Source organism: Ranitomeya variabilis, chromosome 3, assembly GCF_051348905.1.
Source record: "Ranitomeya variabilis isolate aRanVar5 chromosome 3, aRanVar5.hap1, whole genome shotgun sequence".
Classification (NCBI taxonomy): domain Eukaryota; kingdom Metazoa; phylum Chordata; class Amphibia; order Anura; family Dendrobatidae; genus Ranitomeya; species Ranitomeya variabilis.
Window position 1 is genome coordinate 58,398,425 of NC_135234.1, and position 22,577 is coordinate 58,421,001.

The window sequence follows — 22,577 nt, forward strand, 5'->3', positions numbered from 1 at the left end:
ATGTATGTTAGTATGTATGTATGTATGTTAGTTTGTTAGTATGTATGTATGTATATATGTTAGATTGTATGTATATTAGTTTGTTAGATTGTATGTATGTTAGATTGTTAGTATGTATGTATGTATGTTAGTTTGTTAGTACGTATGTTAGTTTGTTAGTATGTAGGTTAGTTTGTTAGTATGTATGTTAGTATGTATGTGTGATAGTTTGTTAGTGTGTATGTTAGTTTGTTAGTATGTATGTATGTTAGTTTGTTAGTATGTATGTATGTCTGTTAGTTTGTTAGTATGTATGTATGTTAGTTTGTTAGTATGTATGTTAGTTTGTTAGTATGTATGCATGTTAGTTTGTTTGTATGTATGTTAGTTTGATAGCATGTATGTTAGTTTGTTAGTATGTATGTTTGTTAGTATGTATGTATGTATGTTAGTTTGTTAGTGTGTATGTTAGTTTGTTAGTATGTATGTTAGTATGTTAGTTTTTTAGTATGCATGTATGTTAGTTTGTTAGTATGTATGTTAGTATGTAAGTTTGTTAGTATGTATGTTAGTTTGTTAGTATGTATTTTAGTTTGTTAGTATGTATGTCAGTTTGTTAGTTTGTATGTATGTTAGTTTGTTAGTATGTTTGTTAGTTTGTTAGTATGTTTGTTAGTTTGTTAGTATGTATGTTAGAATGTATGTATGTATGTTAGTTTGTTAGTATGTATGTTATTTTGTTAGTATGTATGTTAGTTTGTTAGTATGTTTGTAAGTTAGTTTGTTTGTATGTATCTTAGTTTGTTAGTATGTATGTTAGTTTGTTAGTATGAATGTTAGTTTGTTAGTATGTATTTATGGTAGTTTGTTAGTATGAATGTATGTTAGTATGTATGTATGTATGTATGATAGTTTGTTAGTATGTATGTATATATGTTAGATTGTATGTTAGTTTGTTAGATTGTATGTATGTTAGTTTGTTAGTATGTATGTATGTTAGTTTGTTAGTACGTATCTTAGTTTGTTAGTATGTATGTTAGTTTGTTAGTATGTATGTTAGTATGTATGTATGATAGTTTGTTAGTGTGTATGTTAGTTTGTTAGTATGTATGTATGTTAGTTTGTTAGTATGTATGTATGTCTGTTAGTTTGTTAGTATGTATGTATGTTAGTTTGTTAGTATGTATGTTAGTTTTTTAGTATGTATGTATTTAGATTGTTTGTATGTATGTTAGTTTGTTAGTATGTATGTTAGTTTGTTAGTATGTATGTATGTTTGTATGCTTGTATGTTAGTTAGTTTGATAGTATGTATGTTTGTATGTTAGTTTGTAAGTATGCATGTATGTTAGTTGGTTTGTATGTTAGTTAGTATGTATGTATGTTAGTTTGTTAGTATTTATGTATGTTAGTTTGTTAGTGTGTTGTTGTGAACTCTGTTTTTGGGCTCCCTCTTGTGGTCACAAGTGGTACTGTGTGAGTGTCATTCTGCAGTTCTGAGGCTGGATCAGCTGTCTCGTTATCTGTTAGCTGGTTTCCTATTTAGTTCACTTGGACTCTCAGTTGTTGCCTGCTGTCGTTGTATTCAGTGCTATTCTGATTGCTCCTGTCTACACCCGTTATCAGTCTCTCCAAGAGAAGCTAAGTTTTGTTTGCTTATTTTTGCTCATCTGTGTTCAAGATGTGTCAAAGTATATGATGTGTTTAGTCCAGCTTGCTAATATGTGATTTCCCTGCTTGCTGGTGCTCTGGGGTGCTGAGTTGCTCCCCCCACATCGTTAGTTGGTGTGGGGGTTCTCGCATTCTCTGCGTGGATATTTTTGCATAGGGTTTTTTACTGACCGCACAGATCCCTTGCTATTTTCTGCTATGTAGCGTTAGAGGGCCTCATTTGCTTAATCTGTTTCATCTCTGCGTTTGTCTTTTCCTCTTAACTCACCGTTATTATTTGTGGGGGCTTCTATATCTTTGGGGTTATTTTTCTGAGGCAAGTGAGGTCTGTACTTTCTCTTTAGGGGTAGTCAGTTTCTCAGGCCGTGAAGAGACGTCTAGGATTTCAGGAAACGTTCCACGGCTACCTTTAGTGTGTTTGGTTAGGATCAGGTTTGCGGTCGGTCCAGTTACCACATCCCCAGAGCTTGTCCTATTATCTCTGACTTAGCTGGTTAGATTTGTGATCCTAAGCCACTGGGATCATAACAGTGTGTGTGTTAGTTTGTTAGCATGTATGTTAGTTTGTTAGTATGTATGTTAGTATGTATGTATGTTAATTTGTTAGTGTGTATGTATGTTAGTTTGTTAGTGTGTATGTTTGTTTGCTAGTATGTATGTATGTTAGTTTGTTAGTATGTGTGTATGTTAGTTTGTTTGTATGTATGTTAGTTTGTCATTATGTATGTATGTATGTATGTTAGTTAGTTAGTTAGTTTGTTAGTATGCATGTATGTTAGTTGGTTTGTATGTTAGTTAGTATGTATGTATGTTTGTTTGTTACTATGTATGTATGTTAGTTTGTTAGTGTGTATGTTAGTTTGTTAGCATGTACATTAGTTTGTTAGTATGTATGTATGTATGTTAGTTTGTTAGTATGTATGTTAGTTTGTTAGTATGTATGTTTGTTAGTATGTATGTATGCATGTTAGTTTGTTTGTATGTTAGTTTGTTAGTATGTATGTTAGTTTGTTAGTATGTATGTTTGTTAGTATGTATGTATGTGTGTTAGTTTGTTAGTGTGTATGTTAGTTTGTTAGTATGTATGTTAGTATGTTAGTTTGTTAGTATGTACAGTGGGGCAAAAAAGTATTTAGTCAGTCAGCAATAGTGCAAGTTCCACCACTTAAAAAGATGAGAGGCGTCTGTAATTTACTTCATAGGTAGACCTCAACTATGGGAGACAAACTGAGAAAAAAAAATCCAGAAAATCACATTGTCTGTTTTTTTATCATTTTATTTGCATATTATGGTGGAAAATAAGTATTTGGTCAGAAACAAACAATCAAGATTTCTGGCTCTCACAGACCTGTAACTTCTTCTTTAAGAGTCTCCTCTTTCCTCCACTCATTACCTGTAGTAATGGCACCTGTTTAAACTTGTTATCAGTATAAAAAGACACCTGTGCACACCCTCAAACAGTCTGACTCCAAACTCCACTATGGTGAAGACCAAAGAGCTGTCAAAGGACACCAGAAACAAAATTGTAGCCCTGCACCAGGCTGGGAAGACTGAATCTGCAATAGCCAACCAGCTTGGAGTGAAGAAATCAACAGTGGGAGCAATAATTAGAAAATGGAAGACATTCAAGACCACTGATAATCTCCCTCGATCTGGGGCTCCACGCAAAATCCCACCCCGTGGGGTCAGAATGATCACAAGAACGGTGAGCAAAAATCCCAGAACCACGCGGGGGGACCTAGTGAATGAACTGCAGAGAGCTGGGACCAATGTAACAAGGCCTACCATAAGTAACACACTACGCCACCATGGACTCAGATCCTGCAGTGCCAGACGTGTCCCACTGCTTAAGCCAGTACATGTCCGGGCCCGTCTGAAGTTTGCTAGAGAGCATTTGGATGATCCAGAGGAGTTTTGGGAGAATGTCCTATGGTCTGATGAAACCAAACAGGAACTGTTTGGTAGAAACACAACTTGTCGTGTTTGGAGGAAAAAGAATACGGAGTTGCATCCATCAAACACCATACCTAATGTAAAGCATGGTGGTGGAAACATCATGCTTTGGGACTGTTTCTCTGCAAAGGGGCCAGGACGACTGATCCGGGTACATGAAAGAATGAATGGGGCCATGTATCGTGAGATTTTGAGTGCAAACCTCCTTCCATCAGCAAGGGCATTGAAGATGAAACGTGGCTGGGTCTTTCAACATGACAATGATCCAAAGCACACCGCCAGGGCAACGAAGGAGTGGCTTCGTAAGAAGCATTTCAAGGTCCTGGAGTGGCCTAGCCAGTCTCCAGATCTCAACCCTATAGAAAATCTTTGGAGGGAGTTGAAAGTCCGTGTTGCCAAGCGAAAAGCCAAAAACATCACTGCTCTAGAGGAGATCTGCATGGAGGAATGGGCCAACATACCAACAACAGTGTGTGGCAACCTTGTGAAGACTTACAGAAAACGTTTGACCTCTGTCATTGCCAACAAAGGATATATTACAAAGTATTGAGATGAAATTTTGTTTCTGACCAAATACTTATTTTCCACCATAATATGCAAATAAAATGATAAAAAACCAGACAATGTGATTTTCTGGATTTTTTTTTCTCAGTTTGTCTCCCAAAGTTGAGGTCTACCTATGATGTAAATTACAGACGCCTCTCATCTTTTTAAGTGGTGGAACTTGCACTATTGCTGACTGACTAAATACTTTTTTGCCCCACTGTATGTATGTTAGTTTGTTAATATGTATGTTAGTATGTTAGTTTGTTAGTATGTATGTATGTTAGTTTGTTAGTATGTATGTTAGTTTGTTAGTATGTATGTTAGTATGAATGTATGTTAGTTTGTTAGTAGGTATGTATGTATGTTAATACCTTATGGGGAAATATCTGCGCTGCAGGTATATTGGGTGTCCCCCAAAAAAAGGGCAGAATCAGAATAACAAAAGTGGTTAGAGATAATACCAATATTTGTACAGAAAAATGCTTAATAATACATCTTACACTTACTCTTCACTTGCTACAATGCAGCGATAATGATGATCATGAGGCGTTTCAGAAAGGTCCTTTTGGCTTTAAAGTTACTCTATCAGGATGTCCGCGTTTAACTTGAATAAATCTGTAGTTGCTCCAAGATGTGAAATACCAAGGTGTGAACCTGTTCCGGCCGGTAACAGGCACCTGTATAATGTTGTAGATAATAATCCACTCACGAGACGGTAATGCGCGCTTCCAGTAACAGTTGGCCGACGAGGTGCAGCAAAGCTGCAGGACCTCGCGTGACGTCACAAGCACGTGGGGTATCACGTGATCGGCTGGAGGATGAGTACAGATCGCACCATAGACCAAAAAGCTAATCCAACGCGTTTCGGAGTCGGCAGAGGATCCCTGAGGAAGGAGTCTGCCGACTCCGAAACGCGTTGGATTAGCTTTTTGGTCTATGGTGCGATCTGTACTCATCCTCCAGCCGATCACGTGATACCCCACGTGCTTGTGACGTCACGCGAGGTCCTGCAGCTTTGCTGCACCTCGTCGGCCAACTGTTACTGGAAGCGCGCATTACCGTCTCGTGAGTGGATTATTATCTACAACATTATACAGGTGCCTGTTACCGGCCGGGACAGGTTCACACCTTGGTATTTCACATCTTGGAGCAACTACAGATTTATTCAAGTTAGACGCGGACATCCTGATAGAGTTACTTTAAAGCCAAAAGGACCTTTCTGAAACGCCTCATGATCATCATTATCGCTGCATTGTAGCAAGTGAAGAGTAAGTGTAAGATGTATTATTAAGCATTTTTCTGTACAAATATTGGTATTATCTCTAACCACTTTTGTTATTCTGATTCTGCCCTTTTTTTGGGGGACACCCAATATACCTGCAGCACAGATATTTCCCCATAAGGTATTATGTTTGGCCTTTTTTTGCCTATATTTTTGAACTATTTGGTAGTTAGTTCTTAATATTTGCTGCAGCAGGCTAAGTGAATATAGTGCAGCACCCTTATTTATGTTTATTCATGTATGTATGTTAGTTTGTTAGTATGTATGTATGTTGTTTGGAATGTATGTTAGTTTGTTAGTATGTATGTTTTTTTGTTAGTATGTATGTTAGTATGTTAGTTTGTTAGTATGTATGTTAGTTTGTTGTATGTATGTTAGTTTGTTAGTATGTATGTTAGTTTGTTAGTGTGTATGTTAGTTTGTTAGTATGTATGTTAGTATGTTAGTTTGTTAGTATGTATGTATGTAAGTTTGTTAGTATGTATGTTAGTATGTTAGTTTGTTAGTATGTATGTTAGTTTGTTAGTATGTATGTTAGTATTAATGTATGTTAGTTTGTTAGTAGGTATGTATGTATGTTAGTTTGTTAGTATGTATGTATGTTATTTTGTTAGTATGTATGTTAGTTTGTTAGTGTTTATGTTAGTTTGTTAGTATGTATGTTAGTATGTTAGTTTGTTAGTATGTATGTATGTTAGTTTGTTAGTATGTATGTTAGTATGTTAGTTTGTTAGTATGTATGTTAGTTTGTTAGTATGTATGTTAGTATTAATGTATATTAGTTTGTTAGTAGGTATGTATGTATGTTAGTTTGTTAGTATGTATGTATGTTATTTTGTATGTATGTTAGTTTGTTAGTATGTATGTTAGTTTGTTAGTATGTATGTTAGTATGTTAGTATGTATGTTAGTTTGTTGTATGTATGTTAGTTTGTTTGTATGTGTGTCAGTTTGTTAGTTTGTATGTATGTTAGTTTGTTAGTATGTATGTTAGTTTGTTAGTATGTATGTTAGTATGTATGTATGTTAGTTTGTTAGTATGTATGTTAGTTTGTTAGTATGTATATTAGTTTGTTAGTATGTATGTATGTATGTTAGTTTGTTTGTATGTATGTTAGTTTGTTAGTATGTATGTTAGTATGAATGTTAGTTTGTTAGTATGTATTTATGGTAGTTTGTTAGTATGGATGTATGTTAGTTAGTATGTATGTATGTATGTTAGTTTGTTAGTATGTATGTATATATGTTAGATTGTATGTATGTTAGTTTGTTAGATTGTATGTATGTTAGTTTGTTAGTACGTATGTTAGTTTGTTAGTATGTATGTTAGTATGTATGTATGATAGTTTGTTAGTGTGTATGTTAGTTTGTTAGTATGTATGTTAGTTTGTTAGTATGAATGTTAGTTTGTTAGTATGTACTTATTGTAGTTTGTTAGTATGAATGTATGTTAGTTAGTATGTATGTATGTATGTTAGTTTGTTAGTATGTATATATGTTAGATTGTATGTATGTTAGTTTGTTAGATTGTATGTATGTTAGTTTGTTAGTACATATGTTAGTTTGTTAGTATGTATGCTAGTTTGTTAGTATGTAGGTTAGTATGTATGTATGATAGTTTGTTAGTGTGTATGTTAGTTTGTTAGTATGTATGTTAGTATGTTAGTTTGTTAGTATGTATGTATGTTAGTTTGTTAGTATGTATGTTAGTATGTTAGTTTGTTAGTATGTATGTATGTTAGTTTGTTAGTATGTATGTTAGTTTGTTAGCATGTATGTTAGTATTAATGTATGTTAGTTTGTTAGTAGGTATGTATGTATGTTAGTTTGTTAGTATGTATGTATGTTATTTTGTATGTATGTTAGTTTGTTAGTATGTATGTTAGTTTGTTAGTATGTATGTTAGTATGTTAGTATGTATGTTAGTTTGTTGTATGTATGTTAGTTTGTTTGTATGTGTGTCAGTTTGTTAGTTTGTATGTATGTTAGTTTGTTAGTATGTATGTTAGTTTGTTAGTATGTATGTTAGTATGAATGTATGTTAGTTTGTTAGTAGGTATGTATGTATGTTAATACCTTATGGGGAAATATCTGCGCTGCAGGTATATTGGGTGTCCCCCAAAAAAAGGGCAGAATCAGAATAACAAAAGTGGTTAGAGATAATACCAATATTTGTACAGAAAAATGCTTAATAATACATCTTACACTTACTCTTCACTTGCTACAATGCAGCGATAATGATGATCATGAGGCGTTTCAGAAAGGTCCTTTTGGCTTTAAAGTTACTCTATCAGGATGTCCGCGTTTAACTTGAATAAATCTGTAGTTGCTCCAAGATGTGAAATACCAAGGTGTGAACCTGTTCCGGCCGGTAACAGGCACCTGTATAATGTTGTAGATAATAATCCACTCACGAGACGGTAATGCGCGCTTCCAGTAACAGTTGGCCGACGAGGTGCAGCAAAGCTGCAGGACCTCGCGTGACGTCACAAGCACGTGGGGTATCACGTGATCGGCTGGAGGATGAGTACAGATCGCACCATAGACCAAAAAGCTAATCCAACGCGTTTCGGAGTCGGCAGAGGATCCCTGAGGAAGGAGTCTGCCGACTCCGAAACGCGTTGGATTAGCTTTTTGGTCTATGGTGCGATCTGTACTCATCCTCCAGCCGATCACGTGATACCCCACGTGCTTGTGACGTCACGCGAGGTCCTGCAGCTTTGCTGCACCTCGTCGGCCAACTGTTACTGGAAGCGCGCATTACCGTCTCGTGAGTGGATTATTATCTACAACATTATACAGGTGCCTGTTACCGGCCGGGACAGGTTCACACCTTGGTATTTCACATCTTGGAGCAACTACAGATTTATTCAAGTTAAACGCGGACATCCTGATAGAGTTACTTTAAAGCCAAAAGGACCTTTCTGAAACGCCTCATGATCATCATTATCGCTGCATTGTAGCAAGTGAAGAGTAAGTGTAAGATGTATTATTAAGCATTTTTCTGTACAAATATTGGTATTATCTCTAACCACTTTTGTTATTCTGATTCTGCCCTTTTTTGGGGGGACACCCAATATACCTGCAGCACAGATATTTCCCCATAAGGTATTATGTTTGGCCTTTTTTTGCCTATATTTTTGAACTATTTGGTAGTTAGTTCTTAATATTTGCTGCAGCAGGCTAAGTGAATATAGTGCAGCACCCTTATTTATGTTTATTCATGTATGTATGTTAGTTTGTTAGTATGTATGTATGTTATTTTGAATGTATGTTAGTTTGTTAGTATGTATGTTTTTTTGTTAGTATGTATGTTAGTATGTTAGTTTGTTAGTATGTATGTTAGTTTGTTGTATGTATGTTAGTTTGTTAGTATGTATGTTAGTTTGTTAGTGTGTATGTTAGTTTGTTAGTATGTATGTTAGTATGTTAGTTTGTTAGTATGTATGTATGTAAGTTTGTTAGTATGTATGTTAGTATGTTAGTTTGTTAGTATGTATGTTAGTTTGTTAGTATGTATGTTAGTATTAATGTATGTTAGTTTGTTAGTAGGTATGTATGTATGTTAGTTTGTTAGTATGTATGTATGTTATTTTGTTAGTATGTATGTTAGTTTGTTAGTGTTTATGTTAGTTTGTTAGTATGTATGTTAGTATGTTAGTTTGTTAGTATGTATGTATGTTAGTTTGTTAGTATGTATGTTAGTATGTTAGTTTGTTAGTATGTATGTTAGTTTGTTAGTATGTATGTTAGTATTAATGTATATTAGTTTGTTAGTAGGTATGTATGTATGTTAGTTTGTTAGTATGTATGTATGTTATTTTGTATGTATGTTAGTTTGTTAGTATGTATGTTAGTTTGTTAGTATGTATGTTAGTATGTTAGTATGTATGTTAGTTTGTTGTATGTATGTTAGTTTGTTTGTATGTGTGTCAGTTTGTTAGTTTGTATGTATGTTAGTTTGTTAGTATGTATGTTAGTTTGTTAGTATGTATGTTAGTATGTATGTATGTTAGTTTGTTAGTATGTATGTTAGTTTGTTAGTATGTATATTAGTTTGTTAGTATGCATGTATGTATGTTAGTTTGTTTGTATGTATGTTAGTTTGTTAGTATGTATGTTAGTATGAATGTTAGTTTGTTAGTATGTATTTATGGTAGTTTGTTAGTATGGATGTATGTTAGTTAGTATGTATGTATGTATGTTAGTTTGTTAGTATGTATGTATATATGTTAGATTGTATGTATGTTAGTTTGTTAGATTGTATGTATGTTAGTTTGTTAGTACGTATGTTAGTTTGTTAGTATGTATGTTAGTATGTATGTATGATAGTTTGTTAGTGTGTATGTTAGTTTGTTAGTATGTATGTTAGTTTGTTAGTATGAATGTTAGTTTGTTAGTATGTACTTATTGTAGTTTGTTAGTATGAATGTATGTTAGTTAGTATGTATGTATGTATGTTAGTTTGTTAGTATGTATATATGTTAGATTGTATGTATGTTAGTTTGTTAGATTGTATGTATGTTAGTTTGTTAGTACATATGTTAGTTTGTTAGTATGTATGCTAGTTTGTTAGTATGTAGGTTAGTATGTATGTATGATAGTTTGTTAGTGTGTATGTTAGTTTGTTAGTATGTATGTTAGTATGTTAGTTTGTTAGTATGTATGTATGTTAGTTTGTTAGTATGTATGTTAGTATGTTAGTTTGTTAGTATGTATGTATGTTAGTTTGTTAGTATGTATGTTAGTTTGTTAGCATGTATGTTAGTATTAATGTATGTTAGTTTGTTAGTAGGTATGTATGTATGTTAGTTTGTTAGTATGTATGTATGTTATTTTGTATGTATGTTAGTTTGTTAGTATGTATGTTAGTTTGTTAGTATGTATGTTAGTATGTTAGTATGTATGTTAGTTTGTTGTATGTATGTTAGTTTGTTTGTATGTGTGTCAGTTTGTTAGTTTGTATGTATGTTAGTTTGTTAGTATGTATGTTAGTTTGTTAGTATGTATGTTAGTATGAATGTATGTTAGTTTGTTAGTAGGTATGTATGTATGTTAATACCTTATGGGGAAATATCTGCGCTGCAGGTATATTGGGTGTCCCCCAAAAAAAGGGCAGAATCAGAATAACAAAAGTGGTTAGAGATAATACCAATATTTGTACAGAAAAATGCTTAATAATACATCTTACACTTACTCTTCACTTGCTACAATGCAGCGATAATGATGATCATGAGGCGTTTCAGAAAGGTCCTTTTGGCTTTAAAGTTACTCTATCAGGATGTCCGCGTTTAACTTGAATAAATCTGTAGTTGCTCCAAGATGTGAAATACCAAGGTGTGAACCTGTTCCGGCCGGTAACAGGCACCTGTATAATGTTGTAGATAATAATCCACTCACGAGACGGTAATGCGCGCTTCCAGTAACAGTTGGCCGACGAGGTGCAGCAAAGCTGCAGGACCTCGCGTGACGTCACAAGCACGTGGGGTATCACGTGATCGGCTGGAGGATGAGTACAGATCGCACCATAGACCAAAAAGCTAATCCAACGCGTTTCGGAGTCGGCAGAGGATCCCTGAGGAAGGAGTCTGCCGACTCCGAAACGCGTTGGATTAGCATTTTGGTCTATGGTGCGATCTGTACTCATCCTCCAGCCGATCACGTGATACCCCACGTGCTTGTGACGTCACGCGAGGTCCTGCAGCTTTGCTGCACCTCGTCGGCCAACTGTTACTGGAAGCGCGCATTACCGTCTCGTGAGTGGATTATTATCTACAACATTATACAGGTGCCTGTTACCGGCCGGGACAGGTTCACACCTTGGTATTTCACATCTTGGAGCAACTACAGATTTATTCAAGTTAAACGCGGACATCCTGATAGAGTTACTTTAAAGCCAAAAGGACCTTTCTGAAACGCCTCATGATCATCATTATCGCTGCATTGTAGCAAGTGAAGAGTAAGTGTAAGATGTATTATTAAGCATTTTTCTGTACAAATATTGGTATTATCTCTAACCACTTTTGTTATTCTGATTCTGCCCTTTTTTGGGGGGACACCCAATATACCTGCAGCACAGATATTTCCCCATAAGGTATTATGTTTGGCCTTTTTTTGCCTATATTTTTGAACTATTTGGTAGTTAGTTCTTAATATTTGCTGCAGCAGGCTAAGTGAATATAGTGCAGCACCCTTATTTATGTTTATTCATGTATGTATGTTAGTTTGTTAGTATGTATGTATGTTATTTTGAATGTATGTTAGTTTGTTAGTATGTATGTTTTTTTGTTAGTATGTATGTTAGTATGTTAGTTTGTTAGTATGTATGTTAGTTTGTTAGTGTGTATGTTAGTTTGTTAGTATGTATGTTAGTATGTTAGTTTGTTAGTATGTATGTATGTAAGTTTGTTAGTATGTATGTTAGTATGTTAGTTTGTTAGTATGTATGTTAGTTTGTTAGTATGTATGTTAGTATTAATGTATGTTAGTTTGTTAGTAGGTATGTATGTATGTTAGTTTGTTAGTATGTATGTATGTTATTTTGTTAGTATGTATGTTAGTTTGTTAGTGTTTATGTTAGTTTGTTAGTATGTATGTTAGTATGTTAGTTTGTTAGTATGTATGTATGTTAGTTTGTTAGTATGTATGTTAGTATGTTAGTTTGTTAGTATGTATGTTAGTTTGTTAGTATGTATGTTAGTATTAATGTATATTAGTTTGTTAGTAGGTATGTATGTATGTTAGTTTGTTAGTATGTATGTATGTTATTTTGTATGTATGTTAGTTTGTTAGTATGTATGTTAGTTTGTTAGTATGTATGTTAGTATGTTAGTATGTATGTTAGTTTGTTGTATGTATGTTAGTTTGTTTGTATGTGTGTCAGTTTGTTAGTTTGTATGTATGTTAGTTTGTTAGTATGTATGTTAGTTTGTTAGTATGTATGTTAGTATGTATGTATGTTAGTTTGTTAGTATGTATGTTAGTTTGTTAGTATGTATATTAGTTTGTTAGTATGCATGTATGTATGTTAGTTTGTTTGTATGTATGTTAGTTTGTTAGTATGTATGTTAGTATGAATGTTAGTTTGTTAGTATGTATTTATGGTAGTTTGTTAGTATGGATGTATGTTAGTTAGTATGTATGTATGTATGTTAGTTTGTTAGTATGTATGTATATATGTTAGATTGTATGTATGTTAGTTTGTTAGATTGTATGTATGTTAGTTTGTTAGTACGTATGTTAGTTTGTTAGTATGTATGTTAGTATGTATGTATGATAGTTTGTTAGTGTGTATGTTAGTTTGTTAGTATGTATGTTAGTTTGTTAGTATGAATGTTAGTTTGTTAGTATGTACTTATTGTAGTTTGTTAGTATGAATGTATGTTAGTTAGTATGTATGTATGTATGTTAGTTTGTTAGTATGTATATATGTTAGATTGTATGTATGTTAGTTTGTTAGATTGTATGTATGTTAGTTTGTTAGTACATATGTTAGTTTGTTAGTATGTATGCTAGTTTGTTAGTATGTAGGTTAGTATGTATGTATGATAGTTTGTTAGTGTGTATGTTAGTTTGTTAGTATGTATGTTAGTATGTTAGTTTGTTAGTATGTATGTATGTTAGTTTGTTAGTATGTATGTTAGTATGTTAGTTTGTTAGTATGTATGTATGTTAGTTTGTTAGTATGTATGTTAGTTTGTTAGCATGTATGTTAGTATTAATGTATGTTAGTTTGTTAGTAAGTATGTATGTATGTTAGTTTGTTAGTATGTATGTATGTTATTTTGTATGTATGTTAGTTTGTTAGTATGTATGTTAGTTTGTTAGTATGTATGTTAGTATGTTAGTATGTATGTTAGTTTGTTGTATGTATGTTAGTTTGTTTGTATGTGTGTCAGTTTGTTAGTTTGTATGTATGTTAGTTTGTTAGTATGTATGTTAGTTTGTTAGTATGTATGTTAGTATGAATGTATGTTAGTTTGTTAGTAGGTATGTATGTATGTTAATACCTTATGGGGAAATATCTGCGCTGCAGGTATATTGGGTGTCCCCCAAAAAAAGGGCAGAATCAGAATAACAAAAGTGGTTAGAGATAATACCAATATTTGTACAGAAAAATGCTTAATAATACATCTTACACTTACTCTTCACTTGCTACAATGCAGCGATAATGATGATCATGAGGCGTTTCAGAAAGGTCCTTTTGGCTTTAAAGTAACTCTATCAGGATGTCCGCGTTTAACTTGAATAAATCTGTAGTTGCTCCAAGATGTGAAATACCAAGGTGTGAACCTGTCCCGGCCGGTAATAGGCACCTGTATAATGTTGTAGATAATAATCCACTCACGAGACGGTAATGCGCGCTTCCAGTAACAGTTGGCCGACGAGGTGCAGCAAAGCTGCAGGACCTCGCGTGATGTCACAAGCACGTGGGGTATCACGTGATCGGCTGGAGGATGAGTACAGATCGCACCATAGACCAAAAAGCTAATCCAACGCGTTTCGGAGTCGGCAGAGGATCCCTGAGGAAGGAGTCTGCCGACTCCGAAACGCGTTGGATTAGCTTTTTGGTCTATGGTGCGATCTGTACTCATCCTCCAGCCGATCACGTGATACCCCACGTGCTTGTGACGTCACGCGAGGTCCTGCAGCTTTGCTGCACCTCGTCGGCCAACTGTTACTGGAAGCGCGCATTACCGTCTCGTGAGTGGATTATTATCTACAACATTATACAGGTGCCTGTTACCGGCCGGGACAGGTTCACACCTTGGTATTTCACATCTTGGAGCAACTACAGATTTATTCAAGTTAAACGCGGACATCCTGATAGAGTTACTTTAAAGCCAAAAGGACCTTTCTGAAACGCCTCATGATCATCATTATCGCTGCATTGTAGCAAGTGAAGAGTAAGTGTAAGATGTATTATTAAGCATTTTTCTGTACAAATATTGGTATTATCTCTAACCACTTTTGTTATTCTGATTCTGCCCTTTTTTTGGGGGACACCCAATATACCTGCAGCGCAGATATTTCCCCATAAGGTATTATGTTTGGCCTTTTTTTGCCTATATTTTTGAACTATTTGGTAGTTAGTTCTTAATATTTGCTGCAGCAGGCTAAGTGAATATAGTGCAGCGCCCTTATTTATGTTTATTCATGTATGTATGTTAGTTTGTTAGTATGTATGTATGTTATTTTGAATGTATGTTAGTTTGTTAGTATGTATGTTTTTTTGTTAGTATGTATGTTAGTATGTTAGTTTGTTAGTATGTATGTTAGTTTGTTGTATGTATGTTAGTTTGTTAGTATGTATGTTAGTTTGTTAGTGTGTATGTTAATTTGTTAGTATGTATGTTAGTATGTTAGTTTGTTAGTATGTATGCATGTTAGTTTGTTAGTATGTATGTTAGTATGTTAGTTTGTTAGTATGTATGTTAGTTTGTTAGTATGTATGTTAGTATTAATGTATGTTAGTTTGTTAGTAGGTATGTATGTATGTTAGTTTGTTAGTATGTATGTATGTTATTTTGTTAGTATGTATGTTAGTTTGTTAGTGTTTATGTTAGTTTGTTAGTATGTATGTTAGTATGTTAGTTTGTTAGTATGTATGTATGTTAGTTTGTTAGTATGTATGTTAGTATGTTAGTTTGTTAGTATGTATGTTAGTTTGTTAGTATGTATGTTAGTATTAATGTATGTTAGTTTGTTAGTAGGTATGTATGTATGTTAGTTTGTTAGTATGTATGTATGTTATTTTGTATGTATGTTAGTTTGTTAGTATGTATGTTAGTTTGTTAGTATGTATGTTAGTATGTTAGTATGTATGTTAGTTTGTTGTATGTATGTTAGTTTGTTTGTATGTATATTAGTTTGTTAGTATGTATGTATGTATGTTAGTTTGTTTGTATGTATGTTAGTTTGTTAGTATGTATGTTAGTATGAATGTTAGTTTGTTAGTATGTATTTATGGTAGTTTGTTAGTATGGATGTATGTTAGTTAGTATGTATGTATGTATGTTAGTTTGTTAGTATGTATGTATATATGTTAGATTGTATGTATGTTAGTTTGTTAGATTGTATGTATGTTAGTTTGTTAGTACGTATGTTAGTTTGTTAGTATGTATGCTAGTTTGTTAGTATGTATGTTAGTATGTATGTATGATAGTTTGTTAGTGTGTATGTTAGTTTGTTAGTATGTATGTTGGTTTGTTAGTATGAATGTTAGTTTGTTAGTATGTACTTATGGTAGTTTGTTAGTATGAATGTATGTTAGTTAGTATGTATGTATGTATGTTAGTTTGTTAGTATGTATATATGTTAGATTTTATGTATGTTAGTTTGTTAGATTGTATGTATGTTAGTTTGTTAGTACATATGTTAGTTTGTTAGTATGTATGCTAGTTTGTTAGTATGTAGGTTAGTATGTATGTATGATAGTTTGTTAGTGTGTATGTTAGTTTGTTAGTATGTATGTTAGTATGTTAGTTTGTTAGTATGTATGTATGTTAGTTTGTTAGTATGTATGTTAGTATGTTAGTTTGTTAGTATGTATGTATGTTAGTTTGTTAGTATGTATGTTAGTTTGTTAGCATGTATGTTAGTATTAATGTATGTAAGTTTTTGTTAGTAGGTATGTATGTATGTTAGTTTGTTAGTATGTATGTATGTTATTTTGTATGTATGTTAGTTTGTTAGTATGTATGTTAGTTTGTTAGTATGTATGTTAGTATGTTAGTATGTATGTTAGTTTGTTGTATGTATGTTAGTTTGTTTGTATGTGTGTCAGTTTGTTAGTTTGTATGTATGTTAGTTTGTTAGTATGTATGTTAGTTTGTTAGTATGTATATTAGTTTGTTAGTATGTATGTATGTATGTTAGTTTGTTTGTATGTATGTTAGTTTGTTAGTATGTATGTTAGTATGAATGTTAGTTTGTTAGTATGTATTTATGGTAGTTTGTTAGTATGGATGTATGTTAGTTAGTATGTATGTATGTATGTTAGTTTGTTAGTATGTATGTATATATGGTAGATTGTATGTATGTTAGTTTGTTAGATTGTATGTATGTTAGTTTGTTAGTACGTATGTTAGTTTGTTAGTATGTATGCTAGTTTGTTAGTATGTATGTTAGTATGTATGTATGTTAGTTTGTTAGTGTGTATGTTAGTTTGTTAGTATGTATGTTAGTTTGTTAGTATGAATGTTAGTTTGTTAGTATGTACTTATGGTAGTTTGTTAGTATGAATGTATGTTAGTTAGTATGTATGTATGTATGTTAGTTTGTTAGTATCTATATATGTTAGATTGTATGTATGTTAGTTTGTTAGATTGTATGTATGTTAGTTTGTTAGTACATATGTTAGTTTGTTAGTATGTATGCTAGTTTGTTAGTATGTATGTTAGTATGTATGTATGATAGTTTGTTAGTGTGTATGTTAGTTTGTTAGTAGGTATGTTAGTTTGTTAGTATGTATGTATGTCTGTTAGTTTGTTAGTATGTATGTTAGTTTGTTAGTATATATGTATGTATGTTTGTTAGTATGTATGTATGTTAGTTTGTTAGTATGTATGTTAGTTTGTTAGTATGTATGTTAGTTTGTTAGTATGTATGTATGTTTGTTTGTATGTATGTTAGTTTGTTAGTATTTATGTTAGTTTTTTAGTATGTATGATACTTTGTTAGTATGTATGTATGTATGTTAGTTTGTTAGTATGTATGTTAGTTTGTTAGTATATATGTATGTTTGTTAGTATGTATGTATGTTAGTTTGTTAGTCTGTATGTTAGTTTGTTAGTATGTATGTTAGTTTGTTAGTATGTATGTATGTTAGTTTCTATGTATGTTAGTATGTATGTTTGTTAGTATGTATGTATGTTTGTTTGTTAGTATGTATGTATGCATGTTAGTTTGTTAGTATGTATATATGTTAGTTTGTTAGTTTGTTATTATGTATGTTAGTTTGTCAGTATGTATGTATGTTATTTTTATAGTATGTATGTATGTCAGTTTGTTACTATGTATGTATGTTAGTTTGTTAGTATGTATGTTAGTTTGTTAGTATGTATGTTAGTTAGTGTTGAGCGATTCCTTCCGATATTGGAAAGTATCGGTATCGGATTGGATCGGCCGATATTCAAAAAATATCAACTATCGCCGATACCGATACCCGATACCAATGCAAGTCAATGGGACCAAAATATCGGAATTAAAATAAACCATTTTTTTCCTTGCAGATTCATTCAGGAAAACAACTAAGAATAATGTAGGATGTATTGGGGAGGTGGCGGAGACATTAAAGGCATATAGGTTTAGCGCAATCAAATAGAATAGCAGGAATTTTAATTTTTTTTTTAAGACGTTCGGAGTTACAAAGATATTGACTATGTTAAGATTTTTTTTATTTTGTCAGATATTGATGTTTCACTACTTCCATGCCCTTCACCTTTTTTTTTACTTCTCCCACACTTTCTTCTTCATCATCCTCAGCAGCAGCATCTTTGACATCAACTTCTTCACCTTATTCATCTTCTTCATCTTCTACCTATTATTTTTTTTGTTACATTCTTCATATTCTTTTTATTAAACTATTATTCTTCTTCATATTCTACTTCTTCATCATATTCTTATTTGTGACAGGCATTCCTGTAGTTGTTATATATAACAGTTTGAAGATTACACCTTCCGTTCTGCCTGTCACAAAAGAGTTAAAACAGGATTTGTCTGCGTTCAGTTAGGCCTGCAGCAGCAGGCTTTTTCCAGGGGCACCACGAGGAGGAACGTACTCACCCCCATACACTGCTTAGTCTTCTGCTTATAATTTAGATAATATCTTTTGCTCTGATGTTTAGTCTTATGCTTAATGTTCTACTGCTCTTTGTTCTGCAGCCTCTTGTTCTTCTGCTTCTCGGTCTTCCGGGTCGTCATCTTTAAGGTCTTGAACTTGGAAATGTAGCAGAAGGTACAAGAAGGCTGAGAAAATGCCGATAACCAGCTGATGGAACTGGAACTCGGATGCCTACCCGAAGGTCCAAGAGCCAATGGAACTAACGAGGACCAGCTGACGTTACTGGAACCAGGGGGACCTATTCAAGATTGTCTTCCTAGAGCCCCAACAAGCAGTGTTGGAGCTAAGGGTCAGCAGGGGGAGCAGAGTGTAGGCCGAAGCCTGCAATGGAGGCAGCTTATTGTCTGTTGTGTCTGCGTGGCGTTTGCAGGACACGTTGCCGGCTACAAAGCAGGGGAACAGCTGACGTTAGTTAACCCCACTGATACAGTGGCGAGTGTTTTTCTCTGTGTAGCCAGCACTTCCGAGCACCAACTGGCGGTGTTAGAGCACAGGGACAGCAGGAGGAGCAGAGTGTAGGCCGAAGCCTGAACTGGAGGCAGCTTAGTGTCTGTTGTGTCTGCGTTGCGTTATCAGGACACGTTGCTGGATACACAGCAGGGGGAAACAGCTGGCATTACTGAACCCCACTGACACAGTGGTGAGTGTTTTTCTCTGTGCAGCCAGCACTTCCGAGCACCAACTGGCGGTGTTAGAGCCAAGAGTCAGCAGGAGGAGAAGAGGAGCAGAGTGTAGGCCGAAGACTGCACTGGAGGCAGCTTAGTGTCTGTTGTGTCTGCGTTGCGTTACCAGGACACATTGCCAGTTACACAGCAGGGGAACAGCTGGCGTTACTGAACCCCACTGACACAGTGGCGGGTGTTTTTCTCTGTGCAGCCAGCACTTCCGAGCACCAACTGGCGGTGTTAGAGCCCAGGGAATCAAGGAGGAGCGGAGTGTAGGCCGAAGCCTGCACTGGAGTCAGTTTAATATCTGTGTCTGCGTGGCGTTTGCAGGACAAGTTGCTGGCTACACAGCAGGGGAACAGCTGGCGTTACTGAACCCCACTGACAGATTGGCGGGTGTTTTTCTCTGTGCAGCCAGCACTTCCGGGAACCAACTGGCAGTGTTAGAGCCCAGGGTCAGCAGGAGGAGCAGAGTGTAGGCCGAAGCCTGCACTGGAGGCAGCTTAGTGTCTGTTGTGTCTGCGTGGCGTTTGCAGGACACGTTTCCGGCTACACAGCAAGGGAACAGCTGGCGTAACTGAACCCCACTGACACAGTGGCTGGTGTTTTTCTCTGTGGAGCCAGCACTTCCGAGCACCAACCGGTGGTGTTAGAGCCCAGGGACAGCAGGAGGAGCAGAGTGTAGGCCGATGCCTGCACTGGAGGCAGTTTAATATTTGTTGTGTCTGCATGGCGTTTGCGGGACACGTTGCCGGCTACACAGCAGGGGAACAGCTGGCATTACTGAACCCCACTGACACAGTGGCAAGTGTTTTTCTCTGTGCAGACAGCACTTCCAAGCACCAACTGGAGGTGTTAAAGCCCAGGGACAGCAAGAGGAGCAGAGGAGCAGAGTGTAGGCCGAAGCCTGCACTGGAGGCAGCGTATTGTCTGTTGTGTCTGCGTGGTGTTTGCAGGACACGTTGCTGGCTACACAGCAGGGGAACAGCAGGCATTACTGAACCCCACTGACACAGTGGCGAGTGTTTTTCTCTGTGCAGCCAGCACTTCCGAGCACCAACTGGCGGTGTTAGAGCCCAGGGACAGCAGGAGGAGCAGAGTGTAGGCAGAAGCCAGCACTGGAGACAGTTTAATATCTGTTGTGTCTGCGTGGCGTTTGCAGGACACGTTGCCAGCTACACAGCAGGGGAACAGCTGGCGTTACTGAACCCCACTGACACAGTGGCGGGTGATTTTCTCCGTGCAGCCAGCACTTCTGAGCACCAACTGGCGGTGTTAGAGCCCAGGGTCAGGAGGAGGAGCAGAGGAGCAGAGTGTAGGCCGAAGCCTGCACTGGAGGCAGCTTAGTGTCTGTTGTATCTGCGTGGCGTTTTCAGGACACGCTGCCAGCTACACAGCAGGGGAACAGCTGGCGTTACTGAACCCCACTGACACAGTGGCGAGTGTTTTTCTCTGTGCAGCCAGCACTTCCGGGCACCAACTGGCGGTGTTAGACCCCAGGGACAGCAGGAGGAGCAGAATGTAGGCCGAAACCTGCACTGGAGGCAGTTTAATATCTGTTGTGTCTGCGTGGTGTTTGCAGGACACGTTGCCGGCTACACAGCAGTGGAACAGCTGGCATTACTGAACCCCACTGACACAGTGCCGAGTGTTTTTCTCTGTGCAGCCAGCACTTCCGAGCACCAACTGGCGGTGTTAGAGCCCAGGGTCAGCAGGGGGAGCAGAGTGTAGGCCGAAGCCTAATTGGAGCAAATTGAAAGGGAACCTTTAAACCCCCCAGGCGTTAGTAACTAGAAGAGCCACCTTGTGCAGCAGTAATGCTGCACAAGGAAAAGATGGCTCTTTTAATTATGTTCCTTGCACACGCTGAATTAAATACTTCTAAAATTTTGCCCCTCATACCGTGAAACCGTCTCGGAGGCGGGACTTTCCTTCTTAATGAGACGAAGCACAGCTGTCAAAAATACCCCCATAGTCTTGGGCGCAGCCTCCTGAGCGTTGTTTTTTTGTGTTCCGGAGTCTGTGCGGTTGTGTTATCCCTTGGCCATGCGCTGTTACTGCGCATGTCCATGAATCTCAGCCCCGCAGTGTCTTCCGATTTATTCACACTGCGGGGCTGGGATTCATGGCCTTGCGCAGTAAATATCTTCGCCTCCCACTCATGTCCTTATGCCTGCTTTAGACTGTGCGGCGTCAGCTGATCCCTTATCGCATGCCACGGCCGTGAAGCCGCACAGTCTGAAGAAGGCGGAAGGAGATGAGTGAGAGGCGAAGATATGCACTGCGCATGCCCATGAATCCCAGCCCCGCAGTCTCTTCCGATTTATTCACACTGCGGGGCTGGGATTCATGGCCTTGCACAGTAAATATCTTCGCCTCTCACTCATGTCCTTACGCCTGCTTTAGACTGTGCGGCGTCAGCTGATCCCTTATCGCATGCCACGGTCATGAAGCCGCACAGTCTGAAGAAGGCGGAAGGAGATGAGTGAGAGGCGAAGATATGCACTGCGCATGCCCATGAATCCCAGCCCCACAGTGTCTTCCGATTTATTCACACTGCGGGGCTGGGATTCATGGCTTTGCGGAGTAAATATCTTCGACTCTCACTCATGTCCTTACGCCTGCTTTAGACTGTGTGGTGTCAGCTGATCCCTTATCGCATGCCATGGCCGTGAAGCCGCACAGTCTGAAGAAGGCGGAAGGAGATGAGTGAGAGGCAAAGATATGCACTGCGCATACCCATGAATCCCAGCCCTGCAGTGAGAATAAATAAGACACTGCGGGGCGTGATCTTGGGCAGGACGGTCACACAGGCACAGCCATCCTGACAACAAATGATGTCAGAAGACGGGCAGCGCTAAATATGCATGGCCAAGGGATAACATAACAGCACAGGCTCCGGGACAGATTCAAACAACGCAGAGGAGGCGGCGCACGCCACCAAAGGGGTTGCTGCGTGTCATTACAAAGGAAAGTCACACCTCCGGGACGGTTAATCGGTATCAGGGAACAAATTTTATAAGTGTTTAGTTCTGCGTGTGCAATGAGTATAACAAAAAGAGCCACCTTGTCCAAATGCAGCATTTGTGCTGCACAAGGTGGCTCTTTTAGTTACAAACGCCTGGGAGGGGGGCAGGTTCCCTTTAATTTTTGTTGTAGTGTCTGCGTGGCGTTTGCAGGACACGTTGCAGGGGAACAGCTGGCGTTACTGAACCCCACTGACACAGTGGCGGGTGTTTTTCTCTGTGCAGCCAGCACTTCCGAGCACCAACTGGCAGTGTTAGAGCCCAGGTCAGCAGGAGGAGCAGAGGAGCAGAGTGTAGGCCGAAGCCAGCACTGGAGGCAGCTTAGTGTCTGTTGTGTCTGCATGGCATTTGCAGGACAGTTTGCTGGCTACACAGCAGGGGAATAGCTGGCGTTACTGAACCTCACTGACTTAGTGGCGGGTTTTTTTCTCTGTGCAGCCAGCACTTCCGAGTACCAACATGCAGTGTTAGAGCCCAGGGACAGCAGGAGGAGCAGAGTGTAGGCTGAAGCCTGCACTGGAGGAAGTTTAATATCTGTTGTGTCTGCGTGGCGTTTGCAGGACACGTTGCTGGCTACACAGCAGGAGAACAGCAGGCGTTACTGAACCCCACT